We start from the raw sequence: 17,569 nt of genomic DNA on the forward strand, positions 1-17,569 counted from the left end.
TGACATAATAAACAGCGACAAGGAAAGAAGAAATGGGTGGCCTAATCTACGCGATCGCCTTCGACCCTCTTGATCCCACTCACCTTGTCCACAATGGGTGCGACAAGGGCCTTGAGCTCCTCCAGATCAGCTTCCGGCGGCAAGGTCCTGAGGATGTTGGTGAGGCGGAGGCCCGGATTGCGGAAGGCCACCTTCATCAACACCTTCTGAAGGGCTCCCGCGCAGATCTTGCGCGACTCATCGGCCAGCTGCTTCGGGATCCTCTCCCGGAGTCGCTGGAGGGCCGTCGCCATGCCCTTGAAGAACAAGACGAGCTTGGCGCTGGGTTGGAGGTTGTCGTCGGAGGGATACCCGAGATCCTCCATCCCCAGCTGCGCCAGCTCCTTGTCGATGTCTGTGGCGGCATTCACAAGACTCTCCGTCCAGTGCGTCACAGTCTCCCTGAAGGCGTTCTGGGCGGCGGCAGCACTCTCCAGCAGCGCCTTGTCGGCCTTGATTTCCTCCTTCAAGGCCGCCTCCCGCTTCTTGGCGCTGTCCAGAGTCTTGGTCAAAGTGGTTAGCTTCAACTCAAGATCCACGTTGGAGACCTTGGCGGCGCTGAGCCCCTTGCCCTTCTCGGAGAGATCGGCCTCCAGCCGCGCCACCTTCGTCTTCAACTCCTCCTTGGCGGCCTCGGCGGCAGCGGCGGCGTCCTCTGCTTGTTTGAGGGCTCCGCCGAGTTTTTCCTCGCGCGCGGCAAGCTCCTCCTCGTGAGCGTCGAGATTGACCTTCCGCTGCGCCAGCTCGCCCTCCTCCGCGGCTAGCTTCACAGCGGCAAGTCGCTGCCGCTCTTCGACTCCGGCCTTCTCGAGGAGGAAGGCCTTCTGCGCTTCAGCGAGCTGCTCCCGCTCCTCCGCCAGGGATCGGAGGGCTTCCCTATGGAAACCCCCGAGCTCTTCCGCGCGCTTCTCGATATCTTCTCCCGCCTTCGCGACAAGCGCCTCGCGGGACTCCAACTTGGTTTGCCGCACGCGGTAGAGCGACATCAACCTCCGCAGCAGCCGCTCTTCTTCGGGCTCGTTGCTGCTGCTGCTTGGCGCGTCAACCACCGTCAACCCAGCGGAGGCGAGCACTTCCCCGTCGAAGACCTCCCCCTCGACCGGCGCCCTGGAGCTTGACGCCCAGGGGAGGTTGATGAAGACACCTTCGCCGGCCTTCAAGTAGACGCCCGGCTAGGGCTCCTCGGAGCTTGGCGCTGCAGCTTCGGCGGACAGGTCGGTGGTCGGTGTAGCGCCTGGCGCTCCTGCGGCCTCAGGGCCGTCAGTGTGATCACCAGACCCTTCGCCAGTTGCTGCGGCGGCAGCCTTGGCGGCCTCTGCGCCGGCGGCATCTCCAGCACCGGCTGCTTCGTCGGCGGCGACCTCGGTCTCCATCTGCTCCGTAGCGGATGGATCTCACGGCCGGAAAAGGGGGGGAAGAGTCAAGCAAAAATCCAACAAAAAGAAGATCAAAGGAAGAAGAGCCCAAGGGAAGTTTTGGAGCAAGAGGAGTACCTGCACCAGGTTCTGCAGTCGTGATCTCCGCCGTCGAGGGGCCGCTGGTGCCCTCCCTTGCCGGAGAACCCTCCCTTGCCGGAGACTTCTCCCTTACCGGGAAGCCCTCCCTTGCCGGAGAATTCTCCCTTGTCGGGGGATTCTCCCTTGGCTCCTGGTGAGGCTGCTCGGCTCCTACACAAGTCAACAAGCAGATATCAGCAAAGACAAGTACCCATGCGCGCCTCACAGCGGAAAGTAAATCATACACTTATCCTGGGGGCTGCCCTGGAGAAAAGTCGCCGGGTCCGGCAAGGTTGTCTCGGGCGCGCCACCTGCTGTCGTAGTGGGCTCGTCCTCGATGACGATCACCGGGACCTTAGCTCTCTTTGCCGCTCTCTGGGCCAGAGTCCTAAAGAGGAATAAGTTCAGAGAAAAGCAAATGAGGAACAAGACAAACAGCAAGGATTGAAGAAACTGCAAGTATAACAAGGACATCTTACTCTTCTGCTTCTTCCTCGTCGGAGCTGAACATGGAGAAGTCGAAGTCCGGCTCACGTCCGGCGCGAGGAGACGGAGGAGTGGCTTCCCTTGGCCGCTTGGCGGGAGCAGTGGCGGTGGTCTGAGACGACCCCGCTCCGGCTGGAGTAGAAGCGGTGGTCCGGGAGGGCCCCGCTCCAGTTGTCGTTGCAGTGTGAGATGCTCCCGCGGCAACAGTGCTTGCCGCGGTGGAGCGTGTCGCGTGGCGCGGCGGGTGTTCACTCGCCTGCTGCTCCGCCACTTCACCGGCCTTGCGGAGACGCCTTCTCGGTGGGGATGGAGGCTCTGCTTGCGGCGAGCTGCCCGAAGATGAGGAGGAAGAGGAGTTGATTTCCAACGAGCCGCTCGTGTCCTTGGCGGGCTCGCTCGGCTCAGCGTCGCGCCCGGCAAGCTCCTTCTTGCCGGCGGGCTCCCCTCGCTCGGCACGGCTTGCCGCCTCCGCTGCATCCGCCTCCTCCACAGTGAACCCAAACTTGCCCGCGGCTGCGGCTGCCGCTGCCTCCTCCAGCCTAGTGGCGATGAGCGCCATCTCCGCATCCGTGGTGTCGCGGGTGAGGCTGTCCTTCTCGTCGGGGCGGATTGGCACTTCCACCAAGTCGTCGAAGAACTGCTGCACGACGTCGTCTGCGGGCTCCTGCCAAGTTGGCACAATTCCATGCGAGTCACACTCCGGCATCATTGCACGGATGCGGTCGAGCGAGGAATTGTTGCACAGCGGAACGACGCCCCCCGGCAACCTGAAGACCTCGGGATGCTGGGGGTCATACTTGAATAGCTCCTGCAGCATTGCGTTGAGCTCTAGAACTGTGAAGTTGAAATTGAGGCCCGGCCGCAGCCTCATGATGTCTGCCGCGTTCTTGAACTCCCAAGTAGGCCTCCCCCGTTCCTGCAGGGGGCGATGCGGCGGCGAAGGAAGTCCGCGCCAACAGCGCCTACAGTAAGCCCGGCAAGCCTGAGGCGCAAAATCCTGGTGACGGCAATCTTCAGCCTGTCGTCTTCCGGGGCCACGTCACTCCAATCGCTGCCGCGTGCTACTGGGGTTTGGCGCCGGGTGGTGAATGGCTGCGGGTTCTCCTCGTCAATCCAGCACCAGTCAGCTCTCCACTCCTCCCACTTGCCGCGGAATTCTCCCTCCAGATAGGTCTCCTTCTTGCCGGCCCTTGAGATCCAGGCGATTCCGCCGGATAGAGGCTCTCCTCTCTCTACTCGGGGTATGAAGAAGTGGCGGAAGAGGACTACGTTGGGAAGGACTCCGACAAAGTTTTCGCAGAGATGTGCGAAAACTGCCATTGTCAGGACGGCGTTGGGGGTGAAGTCAAGGAGGTGGAATCCGTAGGTATTCATGATGTCGCAGAAAAATTCAGAGAAAGGCGGGCAGAGCCCGCAGTAGAAGAACAGAGCAAAAAAGGGGTATCCATTCGGAGCCTTCTTCCAAGCGGCGGCGGGGAGTACCTTCGTGCGCGGATGCGCCCGCGTCTCCGCCGACCAGAAAAGGTAGTAGTTCTCCCTCAGCTTCTTCGCGCCAAGCTTGGGGGGGAAGACGGCCCGCTCCTTCCACAGCGCCGCGAGCCGCTGCGCCTCGGTCGACTTCATGACCTTCCCCTTGTCGGCCTTTGGAGCCATGGCGGAAGCAGTGGAGGAGGTTGACGGCGTTGGTGGTGCTAGTGGTGATGGGGGGCGGAGCGTTGCTCTCTCTCTCTCAGCTTTGGGAAGACGAGGGAGCGGCAGAGATTTCTGAGATTGGAACGGCAACGGGCAAATGGGCGAACTGCCCCTGTTTCCCCTGCTTATAAAGAGGGAGGGGGCGGACGTTCCGCATTTCCGAATAAAGAAACCACCCACGATCTCTCCCACGATGCCGCATTCAACGAGTGCCGTTCGGAGAGGCGCGGTGGATACGGAGTAAGATACGGCGTAACCTAGGCCGCGCGTGCCCGTGCCCTGTTTGGGCCTGGCCCAACAGCGCTCGGCACCGTGTATGGCCCAGGCCCGGGGGCTCCTGTCGGTGTACTAGAATAGGGGTACCCTAGTATCCCGAACTTGTGCACGGGCAGTCGCAGCATCCCGCGGCAAGGTTTGCCGGGTGACCGCCAAGGTCCTCCGTGGTTCCTTTGGAGCCATTTAAGAACAAAGTATCCGAGTCAAGGAGACAAGACCCCGGCAAGAGGAGCTTGCCGGGAAGGCCACCCAAGACATCTCAAGGAACTTGCCGCGACGCATCACGCGCCCCGGCAAGGCCCGGTGAGCAACAAGCTCCCGGGCATGACACGACAACGACCGTGGCAAGGCGCTTGCCGCGACAAGACACCACTGTGCCCGCGCTCCAGCACATCCACCAACGTGTCGCTCTGGTACCCCTCCAGGCGTACGTGGCGGGAAGCTGTGCAGCTTGCGATGCGCGGTGGCAAACGATGCTGACAAGATCGCCATCGTGGCGAGCGGTGGCGTCCCTGACGGTCCCTTTATGCACTGTTTAGGCGACAGACGGGCATTTAAGGCCCTTGTCCCCTGCCGTCAGGGTTAGGTACGACACACTGTAGCGGGTAGCTGTGCCTACCGCAGCACCTTTCCATTTCTACCCTTTGCCTCCGTTGCCACCTGTCGGTAACCCCTTGAGCATATAAAAGGAGGCCCGTGCGCAACGTAGAGGGGGGTTAGCTGGCTCAGATACACTCACGCTCGGTCTCGTTAGCAGCTGGTGTGTACTGTAGCACTCCGCGCTCCCGAGTAAGAACTCAATACAAACCACAAAGCAGGAGTAGGGTTTTACGCATCCGTGCGGCCTAAACTTGGATAAATCGCTCGCGTGTATCGCCTCGATTTGCTCTTTGTACGATCTCCGCCCCCGCCGAACCGAAAGGGACTCGGCCCGCCGGTCCCATAGGTGCCCATGGATCAGTACCCCGGCAACAGAGAACCAGAATTTACAAAGTTCTTCCCCCATTCCAACCTTAGCTAATCTATCAGCGGCTCTATTTGCACTATGACTAACCCACGTCATTTTATACTGCTGGAAACTCTTAAGCATCTCCTTAACCTCAGATGAGACATATTTCTTGAACGATACAGATGAGGTGAAATAAATGAGTAAATTAACTGTTGGCCTAACTTATTACAAGTATCAGAGGAGGTCTCGGGTAGAATAAAAGCTTTCATTTACATTGGCCCAACTTGTTACAAGTACAAGTGTTTACATTTGTTTTGTTGATTCTCATCTACCTCATGTGTTTTGCTCAAAGAAGATTTTTTTTTTAACCCATGTGTCCATAATTTTACAGGGAAATTTAAGGATATTTCTATTGTTGTATCACTTTTTTTTTTCAGTTTCATTGATTTACGTTTTTTGACCTTTCATTTATACAGGCGCATGAACTGCGAACAGGCGAAGTTTAGCTGCCCGACATTGTTACCTATCCTTTCAAGTCAGCCTAGACAAACCCACCCTTCGATATGCAAAGTTTAAGCACCCATCAGTGGAGCTGGACAACTATAGTGACGACACAAATTTTGACATTTGAGAAGAGAAGGTGTCACCTGTCAGTGTCGCCGTTGGTGGAGTGGTATGTTGCTCCTATTCCCTGCGTGAGTCGGGGAGTAGCTGACAAACGCCCACCCCTATGAGAGTGCCTGCTATATAGGCTGGCTCGGTCTAGTTTCACGCTGACCGGTTTTGGTTTCTAGAACCTTTCCCAAACCAGTTTTTCCTTTTTCTCTGAACATGTTTTTTCCATTTTATATGTTTTCTCTATTTGGTAATTTTTTTGTTTTTCGGTTCTTATTTTTTATTTCTATTTGGTTTTTGTTGTTTTCTCATTGACTTTTTATAGTTGATTTTGATTTCATGAATATTTCTTAAAACAATTGAAATATTATTGGCAATGGCGAACATTTTTCAAATATGTGAAAGATAGTTGAAATTTTAAACATTTTTAAATTTCACGAACATTTATCAAATTCACTGTCATTTTTTAAACCTGGGATCATTTTTCAAAGTCGTGAATATGTTTAGATATACTAAAATAATTTTCAACTTAATGAACATGTTTTGACATTCGGAAATAAAATTTCAAATTCATGAACATTTTCCAAAATTTAGGAACACTTTCAAATTCATGAATATATTTTGAACTTTGGGAATATTATTTTTCAAATTGGTCAATACTTTAGCCATTCGAAAATAAAAATTTAAATTGCTGAATATTTTTGAAATTCGAGAAGATTTTTTTAATTTCTGAACATTTTTTCAAAATCTAGGAACTATTTTCTTTTTAATTGTTTTTGTAATTGAAGTCATTTTCAAATTCATCAACATATTTTTCGAATTTTGTTGAACATTAAAATTCAAGAATTTTTTAAAATTCGTGTGCATTTGATTGTTATCCCCAGACCCATGCACTGTATAGGAGCTCCTTATGGACCTCTTGTCAACCTTGCAGGAGATTTTTTTTATTATGGCCTGGAATGTCATTGATTAGAGGGGGCTGGAATTTTCCCCTCCAAGTTGGCCTTGATCATGTGCGACAGCGATTGAGCCCTAATAATTCATGCCAGTAGTATAAATGGTGTTTCTCCTCTTTGACGCAGCGTCAAAGTGACTGTCGTTCACATAGACACACCGAAGCTAGCGATCGACTGAGCTTGCCCATTTAACATGTATGTTGTTTCCGTTTTTGGGAACATTCTTCAATATTCCAAACCCTTTTTTTTCCAGTTTCGGGAACCTTGTAGAAGGTTCCTGAACTGTTTTTTCTATTTGTTTTCTTTATTGAATTTTTCATTTTATATTTTACTTTTTACTTTTTAATTTTAATTTTTCATTCTAGCTTCTTTTTGGTCATTTTGATAAATTCTCAAAGTTCAATTTTTTTAAAAAAAATTCATTTGAGAATTTTTTTACAAATTCTAGAAATGTTCGTGGTTTTTAAAAATATAAAATATGAAAATATGTTCACAAACTGAAAAAAGGGGTATAAAAAATTTGTTCAAAATTTAAAAACAACTTGCATTTTTAAAAATGTTCATGTTCTCCTATTATTTTGCATTTTCAAAAACTGTTCAATTTTTTTAAAATGTTACTGCTTTTGTAAAATGTGCACAAATTGGAAAAAACTTTCATGTTTTTAAAGTAACGTCGTCCAATTTGAAAAGTTTGTTTGTGTTTGCCAAAAAAGTTCAAAATTTGAAACGTAATTCACGTTTACAAAAATTTCATGTTTTTAGAAAATATTCAGAAATTTGAAAAATGCTCACATTTTCAAAATGGTACCTTTTTGGAAAATGTGCAGAAATTTTAAATAATTGTTTCCATTTTTGCAAAAAAAAGCAGTTCAATTTATACGCTACAGTAGTCGTGTGTGCTACATAATCCAGTTTCGTACAGTTTCGGTTGCTATAGCATCGGGTTGCTACAAGAAACTGGTAAGCTAAAAACCGATCGCTACAGTGTGTCTAAAGAAAGAAAAACCAAGAATCCCCGTGAAAAAACTGGGGTGGCTACTCTTTTTTTTTGTGAATTGGGGTCGCTACACGTGAGCGTGCCTGCGTGCGAGTGGGCCGGCGCAGGCGGGGCACAGGGCCTGTTTTGCACCGGCATTCATGTTTTTTTTCTTTCTTGCGACTGGGTTCAAAAGGAACTGAGGTAATTCCATGGATACTTCGCAACAAATCGAGTTACAATTTCTCGTTTTCCCATCCTGTTTGATTTGGTCTCACAAGGTCTTATACCTGGCTGGAGGTGAGCAATGAACTTAGTATTGTATACTTCTTTATTATTCATGTTCGACTCAATAAAGATTCAGTTGTATATATGCTTGCTTTGTTCAAAACTAGGACGAAATGTCATTCATCTAAGCTTCCACATTCATTTATGCACTCTTATACGTGAATGGTTATACGTTGCTTCCACATTGACAAACTTTATTAAAACCATCCAGAAGTCCTGCTGAGGCATTTGGGGACATTATGATTGATTACCCATAAGATACTTTTCCATTATCAATCCATAGTGCTAATTTGTAATGTTTGAAACAAAATGAAAAATATACTAAATTGGCAGGTATGTTGAATGTACATCAACAGAAATTCAGGCTTTGACATCTTTCAGAAAGCTGTACCCTGGGAACCGCAGGAAAGTAGTGAATAGCTGCATCAGCAAAGCTGCTAATTCCGTTGAGTCTGTTCAAAAGAGCGACGGTTCATGGTCAGTATTTGGGCTCCATGCAAAAGAACACCATCTAATCGTGCCTCCAAACAGACATAGGTGGGAAAGATGTCTTTGAGCTGATTTTTAGTTGCTCAAAGGAAAGGGCTTCTAGAAAATTCCAACCTGTGATTTGACTTGGTTGCTTTGTTGTTATTGTAGTAAGTTTGGTAGCATCAGTTTTCAGAATTTGTATATTATATTTATCTGTATTCGTATATTCGGTTGGATGGTTTTGAATGAATACCAATATTAAATGCATATAACACTCGATTTTCTCTATATTGTAGGTACGGTTCTTGGGCTGTTTGTTTCACTTGCGACACTTGGTTTGGAGTGGCGGGATTAATAGCTGAAAGGCCTGTGACTTTCTGCTCTCAAAAGAGCTTCCCTCCGGTGGCTGGGGAGAAAGCTGTATAGCATCTCAGTCAAACGAAGCCAAGGTCGGAATGCTGCGCCGTTGTAGGATCGCAGGAATAACGCATGCTAAGGTTTATCCTGTGTGTTGCTCCGGCTCCAGTTGATCCTCTGCGTCGCCATCCAAACCCGGGACGGTCATGCGCCCACTGCCACCACCACAGCTCACATCATTGAGCGCCTACACTCCTTCCATCTGCCTGCAATGATGTTAGCGACCAATCACCCATCCCCACCACGCTGACTTCCCCTCCCACTATGCCCTCTCCTGCCAACCCCAATACAAGCACAGAGAAGAATTAGTTTTCAGAGTTTTGTGTGGATGGCGAGCAGAAAAGTATAGAGGAATAGGGCATCGTTTGTTGTAGGTGGAAATTATACCGCGAGTAATTGTCTTCTTCATGTTCATGTAGCTGGCCATTTTTACTTCTCTTTACCGTGAGTAGTAATCTTGGTCTACCATTTGGTGTTTGCCAACTTGGTATACTGATCATTGTACCATTGCACTCTGCTTCCGGTTAGTAAAATACATGCACTGCATGTTCTTGAAATCAGCATTGTACTCCGTTTCTCCTTGATGAAATATGTTTTCTTGGAAGAAACATCAGACTACTTTAGGGATTGCAATATATTTTATCAACAAGGTAAATGGTGTGGCATGAAGAATTCAGTCTGTAGCGAAATTTAGTAAATCAAATATTCAGGAGGCAATTTTGTTTCAATTGGTTTTGGGTGAAGCAAATATTTGAGGATCAAGTACTTCTTTCCTGAGTACTAACTTGTGGTTCATTATTTTTACTGTATTCCTAGATGTTGAATACTCCCTCCGTCCCATAATGTAAGGCACTAGTGTCAAAAAACGTCTTACATTAGGGGACGGAGGGAGTAACTTTTTTTTCTTTTCAATTTTACAGGAGATAATAGGAGTCTTCAACACTTTGGGCACTCCGAGAGTGCCGGGTCCTGGCTGGTGGCAACTAGTACTTCCGTGTAGAGTGGCAATGAATTTGTGCAGTTTGTAAGAATCCGCAGATCATTTATTTGTAGACCAGGCATCGGTTGCAAAGGAGGCAACGGCAAGTGGAGGGACGTTTTTCCGGATGCCTCACATTCCCAACACATTGCACACCCATCTAACCCCTCCTGTTTTCCTGTCATTCCCATTTATCACTTTCTTCTTTCCATGTCTTAGTCTCATTTGTGTCGGTTTGGCGGCTTCAAATTGAGAAGTAGAGCTAGATAAGATGGGTAGTAGACTAAAGGTGAGAGTGCTCATCAATTGGATATATACTCAGCTGGATTTGGAAGTATGAAGAGTAACCATATACTTAATATATACGTGTAAATGGTGTGGGCCCGTGTTAAGGTACTCATATTTTGTAGTGCAAAAAAGATCTCACCTGTGTGCTACAACTCGTCAATGATCTCTTGCTCTGATAAAGCAGAGCATAGGTATCTGAGTGGCAACAGTGATATCTCAACTCATCAATGGTTTCTTGTTTCCATTCCATCTCCATGAACGTAGAAATAAACCCGCAGACACTTGCAGAGTTCTTTTTCTCATTGCTCTGCAGTAAACCTGCAGACACTTGTCAATCGATTCAATGGTATTTTCATTTTTCCAGTAATTTTAATAGCCGAGGACTACCCAAATGCATCCATGTTAACTCTTGTGGCGATTAGTCTTAGGTGTTGGCTATCGTGACAGAGCTATCAATCAATACCCCGTCTGACCACCAGGACGGATACCGGCCGATCCTCCCCACAACAGAGGAACATGTACCTCCTTTATTTATGGGGCACTAGGGAACTTGGGCGCAAACCAAAAGTTGTTTTGGCACGTCAAAACATGCTACGTTCATACATGGGGTGTGATGGACCACATCCCCTTACTTTTCTCTCTTATTGTTTTCCAAGATCAGTTCCAACAATTAAATCATAATGATATACTCGGTTGTTGACAACACCAGTGGCAGTTACGTTTCAGGCACTGTAATGAGAATGAACATACATCACTATCCTCTTTAGGGAGAGAGAAACAGATGATTTTTCAAAAGAAACTTTATAGCATTGAGTTCCATGGGTAGGAAGTATGGATTTATATACAACCATGAGTATTTCAAGTTATTTGAGGGCTTCTCTTTGTTGTTTTGTTTTCTTAACAAAATATATTTAGTTTTAATTATAATTTGCTAGAACTAATAATATTGGATTTCCAATTAAATAAACAACAGAGAAGGTAGTCTACTTTTGTAACCACCACATCAAAATCGACGGTGCACTAAGCAGGTCCACTCTAGTAGGAAAGAAGTACCCATTGCTGGCTGATTGTCTGAACAATTGTAGTTACTACTCCCTCCGTTTCAAAATAGATGACCCAACTTTATACTAACTCTAACTTTGTACCAAAGTTAGTATAAAGTTAGGTCATCTATTTTAAAACAGAGGGAGTATTAGCTAATCAAGTCAGAGTAGGTGGCCGAGAAGCTTCTTGCCGGTGCCCCCAAAAGCAAAGCACATACTTTAGGGAGAAAATCAACTTATAAAGCTCAAAAAGTAAATAAAGACACATGTGAATTGTCTAGTCAATTTTGTTATTGTAAATGTTTACAGGGAAAATTATTTTTTGGCCAGGCTTATCATCTAAATATTCGCTTATGAGCACTAGTTTTGTTTTGTGGCGCCTCAGATCTGTTTCCCTTCGAACATTTACAGACATGACGATTTTCATATCTATTTTTCTGGATCTTTTGATAACAGAAAATTATTTTCTCTGGAAGTATGTCGTTGAGACACATTTGGCAGTTTTCCTTTTCTAATTTTCTTCCCGTAGCCTAGAGTCTAGACACGACTTTCTCTCTTATACGTTCTTTTTTTTCTGTACTAAGCTAGTTGCTGATGACATTACCAGTTAGAATATTTCCACTCCCAAAAGTACTGCAGCATGCTCCGGCTTCAAGTTTTAGTTAAACCAAGTGTTTCAAGATGCCTCACATTCCTAATGAACTACAGATGCACTTCCACTAACTTCTTCTAGTTGCCATTCCTCTATTCTCTCTGAAGGCTCTCAACTCAATTCTTGTTTATCTAGGAGCTGCTTGCTTGATAAGAACTAATAAATGAGGTGGGAGGAAGACTACTGTAAAAAAATGGGTATGCAACTATTGTGCAGGAGAAGGGATTGCATCCTTCCTTATATAAAGGCACGTGCCATAGGCCGAGAGCTTTCTCCTCTTTTCAAAAAATAAATAAAATAAAGGTACGTGTACAAGAAAATAAAGTTTAGACATATGTGTGCTTCAACTTAACAGTGGCTGCAGTGACACCTCTGACAAAAGTGGATGAGAGATATTTCTTGAACGATATGGATGAGGTAAAAGAAATGAGAAAGAGAAAAATTCACTGTACGTCATTAAACTTGAGCCGGGTGACAGTTTGGTACCACTACTTCAAAATATCCTAACTACAATCCAAGTACTTGCGCACAGGGTTCACTTTAGTCCATTTGTACGATTTCATGTACGTATTTGCTGACTTGGCCGAGTCAGCGGCCGCCAGCTCGCTTTGACCGGCACCTGGTCGATATTCGATCCGCGGGGGGGGGGGGGGGGGGGGGGGGGTTTGCAAAAACGCCATGACATTAAACCAGCCCACCTGGTCGGACTGCACCAGCTCGCTGTCTCCCTCTCCTCCCGCACCCGCTCGTTGTCTCCTCTCCTCCCGCACCCTCTCTGCTCGTCCTTGCTGCCGGTTTGTCACCCGCTCGCCGTTGGAGTTGCTATGCCCCGGTTTGTCACCACGTAGAAGCAAGAACGTATTTAGCCTGACTGGCCGAGGGGCAAGCAGCAGTGCCTCACACTGCGCCTGCGCGACCTCGGCTGCACGTCCGCCGCCGTGTCGCGGGGCCACGCGCCCGTCGCTGCCTCGGCCTCCGTGCACCCGGCCCCGGAAGCGTTGGAGGAGGGGGGAGGAGGAGGAGGAGGACTGGCGCGAGAGCCGGCGGCGGCGGAGGCAGAGGAGGAGGGAGAGGAGGGACGTGGGTGGCGGAGGCAGCGGCGTCGCGCCTGCTGGGGACGTGTGGTGCACGTGCACCCCGGGGATTCCCTTCGCCACCGAGGCGTCGTCCGTGGACTGCGTCGTGGCGCGCCACCACACGGCGGCTCCGGGCCGCCGCGGGGACGGGGAGAGGCGACACTGGGAGGTTTGTACTGGCTTCTCCTTGCTTCTGCTTGATTTTCAGATGTGGAGATGACCACTTTGTGGGACACAGATTTTTTGAGCACCTGCACCCAGGCCCATCTATCTTAGCTATCCAATATTGCTTTGAAATATGTGCAGCACAACTAATATTTTACATGTAAATTTCTCTTTTTTATTTCTCTCACATAGAATATGTTTTGAATCTCAAACATTGCAGCACAATAAAGCTTCCTAACTAGAACGTGAGATAAAAATTTCATATTTTTTGGTCATACAAAAATTCTAAAAATAAGATTTTTTAACAAAAAAAAAATCTTAATTCGTATATTTATATTGGACGAAAAAATCTGAAAGTTTTATCCCAGATTCTAGATAGAAAGCTTTGCTCTGCTGTGGAAGTTTGAAGTTCAAAACATGTTCTATGTGAGAGAAACAAAAAAGAGAAATGTGTTTGCCTGAATCGCGATGCGAAAAATGGATGGTTAGGATAGACGGGCCTGGGTGCAGGTGCTCTAAAACATATTTTCCCCACTTTGTGTCTCCCCGTGCTGAAACTTTGAACGAATTTCCAACAGAATCTCCATCCTGTTCTGAACCGACTTCTGATTTCCGTTTGACAGAGGACCGCCGAGCAGCGGGCGCGCAGGGTCACCATGCGGGAGCACATCGTAGGTGGTTTCAGACTATCAGGGGGTCCATGCTCAATCTTATGCTACTAGTAGCCATCATATGTAGCCCATGGTCGATAACATGAACTACGAGGTATCCCCTACCGCCCTCCACAATGTGCAGCAGATTTCAGTTTGCACACCATCATCTTGCTCAAGTCTACATTGTCTCTCAACCACATCGTTTACAGGAGCTACTCGCGCTGGAGGACAGGATCGGCTACGTAAGCACAGGGCTGCACGAAGACGAGATCGTCCGCGGCCTTAGGGTTGGCAAACACCTGCCGTTCGACCGCAAGCATTTCTCAACAGAGACGGAGCGGAGCTGCAGCATTTGCCAAGTTTGACGATGAACTTGCTCCTTTCGATTCAGTCCCCATGTCACATCGGCATCGGCTCTTCAGAAAGACACAGTCATGGTTTTCTTTCACTAAGCCATGACGAGACCCCCGGAGCCACCCCCGCCCCTGCGGTGGTCGGCGACGTTCTCGTCGGCTCCTCGCGACGGCAGGACGGACTAGCGCCCCGGAACCCTCTTCCTCGACCAGCCACACAACTTTTTCTTCCTACGGGATGATGGAGGGAAGATCGTAGAGGGAAGACTGCTGCGAGAGAAGGAATGGATCTCGCTTGGAACTGAGATGGTGCTATTGGACTGCCTCATTCACGTTGGCCACCGGGTGTTCCCGGCGCGGCGCAGGCTCACCTTGGTGCCGGGTGCCATTGATCCTAAGCTCTGGTTCGGCGGCAAAGTCGCCTGCTGCGGGATCGCGTTTTGAGCCCCTGGCCATGGGCGAAGTCGCCGATCTGCCTGAAGCGGAGGGGGTGGGGGTCCAGGCGGCAAATATGGTCCTTTCCCAAGCAGATCATGATGAAGAGGGCGGTCCTTGGACCTCCGTGTCTCGCCGGAAGAAATCAAAGGAGGAGCTATTGCAGGAATTTTGGAACGACGTCGGTTTTCCGACGCCGGCGTCGCGAGTATGGGAACGTCGGGGTTCCGCGTCCCCGGAGACATCGGCCGGCCAGGAGTGCCTGGGTTCGTCTCATGAGCCGTCCGCTCGGGCTCGGCCAGATGGAGCGCCGAAATCGCCAAAGCCGTCGCCGGCGACACCAAGGCAGCGCCGAGGGGTATGCATCAAGCCTTGGAGAGGGCCACTCCCCCGTCCGCTGATCACGCCGCCGGTGGCGCTGGCCGCATTCATGCCGGATGCGCTGGCTGATCCGTCATCTTCGGCGGAGCAAAGTTAAGGGACCGTAACGCTCGCGGCAACGCATGCATGCAACGATCATGCATCCGGTCAAACAACGCTTCGTCCCATGGGCCTTTTGCATGCTGAAGGGCCCAGCAAGGGCCAGGCTGCTCGTTTGGGACTTACTATCAGAAGGGCCGATGTGATGTAGGCTTCAGCATGGTCGTCATGTATGGTTTGACCAACCTCATGACTAAACTTGTATCCCATTCTCTGTAGTTTTTGATGAATAAAATTTGGTCGTTTGCTTAAAAAAAATCAGAAGGGCTGACATATTTCTTCGCCAAACGCATCTACGCCCTAATACTGCCTCCGTCTGCGTGCCGCCAACGTACGCTGCTGCCCTGCGCTGGCCATCGCCGCAGGTCATGGCTGGCCGGAACGGCAACACGCCTAAGGGGCCTCCTCTGGCCGGAGTTGCGACGCCGAACCCCGGGCCACCCGCCGGCTTTGGTGCTACTGCCGGACCCTTCCGCTTCGATGCTTCGTCATCGTCTGCCCATCCTTCCGGCCAGCGAGCTGCTCCGACAGCACCGACACCGGTTGTCTTTGGGGCCGGCAACACGACTGCGCCGGACGCTACTGCTCGCCGCAACAAGACCAAGCGCGCGCGGGGGGGGGGGGGGGGTGATGCTGCCGTTGTCCCCCGCCTGCGCGACCTCCTCCGATATTCCCGCTGCCTGCTACGTTGCCCGCTCCCACCAAGCATGTTCCTGAGGCTCGAGACACTGCTCCGGTGGTTGTGCCCTCCGCTGAAGGCCTGAAGCCACTGGACGTGGGCCGAAAGGAAAACGAACTAGTCTTTGGTGTTTCAAATGTCGTTCAGATGATCATCTTTCCAAGGATAGCATGGTGATACGTCTCCGTCGTATCTACTTTTCCAAACACGTTTGCCCTTATTTTGGACTCTAACTTGTATGATTTGAATGGAACTAACCCAGACTAACGCTGTTTTCAGCAGAATTGCCATGGTGTTGTTTTATGTGCAGAAAACAAATATTCTCGGAATGACCTAAAACTCCACGGAACATCGTAGAAAAAACAATAAAAAATCCTTGCCAAAGATGAAGACCAGGGGGCCCACACCCTTCTCACGAGGGTGGGGGCGCCCCCGGAAACCCTCCGACGCCAACTCCAACTCTATATATTTGCTTTCGGAGAGAGAAAAATCAGAGAGAAGAAATCATCGCGTTTTACGATACGGAGCCGCCGCCAAGCCCTAAAACCTCTCGGGAGGGCTGATCTGGAGTCCGTTCAGGGCTCCGGAGAGGGGGATTCATCGCCGTCGTCATCACCAACCATCCTCCATCACCAATTTCATGATGCTCACCGCCGTGCGTGAGTAATTCCATCGTAGGCTTGCTGGACGGTGATGGGTTGGATGAGATTTATCATGTAATCGAGTTAGTTTTGTTAGGGTTTGATCCCTAGTATCCATTATGTTCTGAGATTGATGTTGCTATGACTTTGCTATGCTTAATGCTTGTCACTAGGGCCCGAGTGCCATGATTTTAGATCTGAACCTATTATGTTTTCATGAATATATGTGAGTTCTTGATCCTATTTTGCAAGTCTATAGTCACCTACTATGTGTTATGATACGGCAACCCCGAAGTGACAATAATCGGGACCACTCCCGGTGATGACCATAGTTTGAGGAGTTCATGTATTCACTATGTGCTAATGCTTTGTTCTGGTTCTCTATTAAAAGGAGGCCTTAATATCACTTAGTTTCCAATAGGACTCCGCTGCCACGGGAGGGTAGGACAAAAGATGGCATGCAAGTTATTTTCCATAAGCACATATGACTATATACGGAATACATGCCTACATTACATTGATGAATTGGAGCTAGTTCTATGTCACCCTATGTTATGACTGTTACATGATGAACCGCATCCGGCATAATTATTCATCACTGATCCGGTGCCTATGAGTTTTCCATATATTGGTTCTCGTTTATTTACTTTCCCGCTGCTACTATTACAATCACTACAAAATACCAAAAACATTACTTTTGTTGTCTTTACTTTTGTTGCCGCTACCACCACTATCATATTACTTTGCTACTAAACACTTTGCTGCAGATGCTAAGTTTCTAGGTGTGGTTGAATTGACAAGTCAGCTGCTAATACTTGAGAATATTCTTTGGCTCCCCTTGTGTCGAATCAATAAATTTGGGTTGAATACTCTACCCTCGAAAGCTGTTGCGATCCCCTATACTTGTGGGTTATCAAGACTAATTTCTGGCGTCGTTGCCGGGGGAGCATAGCTCTATTCTTTGAGTCACTTGGGATTTATATCTGCTGGACACTATGAAGAACTTGAGAGATCCAAAAACCAAGATCTATCCCTCAACTACGAGGGGAGGTAAGGAACTTCCATCTAGCTCTGCACTTGATTCATCTTCTGTTATGAGTAAGTTTGCGACACCTGCACCTACACCTGCTTCTGCTATTCGTTCTGATATGTCGCATGTTATTGATGATGCCACTTCTGCTATGCATGATACTTATGATGAAACTGTTTCTATGCCTGATACTACTGTGCCCCTTGGTGAATTTCTTGATGAACAAATTGCTAGGGCTAGAGAAAAAGAAATTATTGAATCTGAATACGATGATGATAGTGAAGATGAAAATATGTCTGTTATTCCTGAGGGTTATCTTTTTGATATGGAATCTTCTGCCGTTATTTTAGCTTGCAGAGATAGATATGAGCTTAAGAGGTTATTAATTAAATGGAACAAAGAATCACTTAGAGATAAAATGAGACCCGACCCTG

General features: G+C 48.6%; 1 pseudogene; it reads left to right on the top strand.

Annotated features, from left to right (window-relative positions):
- Nucleotides 1–12,031: 12,031 nt before the first annotated feature.
- On the top strand, nt 12,032–13,600 carry LOC147981617 (uncharacterized; annotated as a pseudogene).
- Nucleotides 13,601–17,569: the final 3,969 nt, after the last annotated feature.

The sequence above is a fragment of the Triticum urartu genome, chromosome 3A (assembly GCF_056163025.1).
Source record: "Triticum urartu cultivar PI428250 chromosome 3A, HENAU_Tu73, whole genome shotgun sequence".
Taxonomy (NCBI): Eukaryota; Viridiplantae; Streptophyta; class Magnoliopsida; order Poales; family Poaceae; genus Triticum; species Triticum urartu.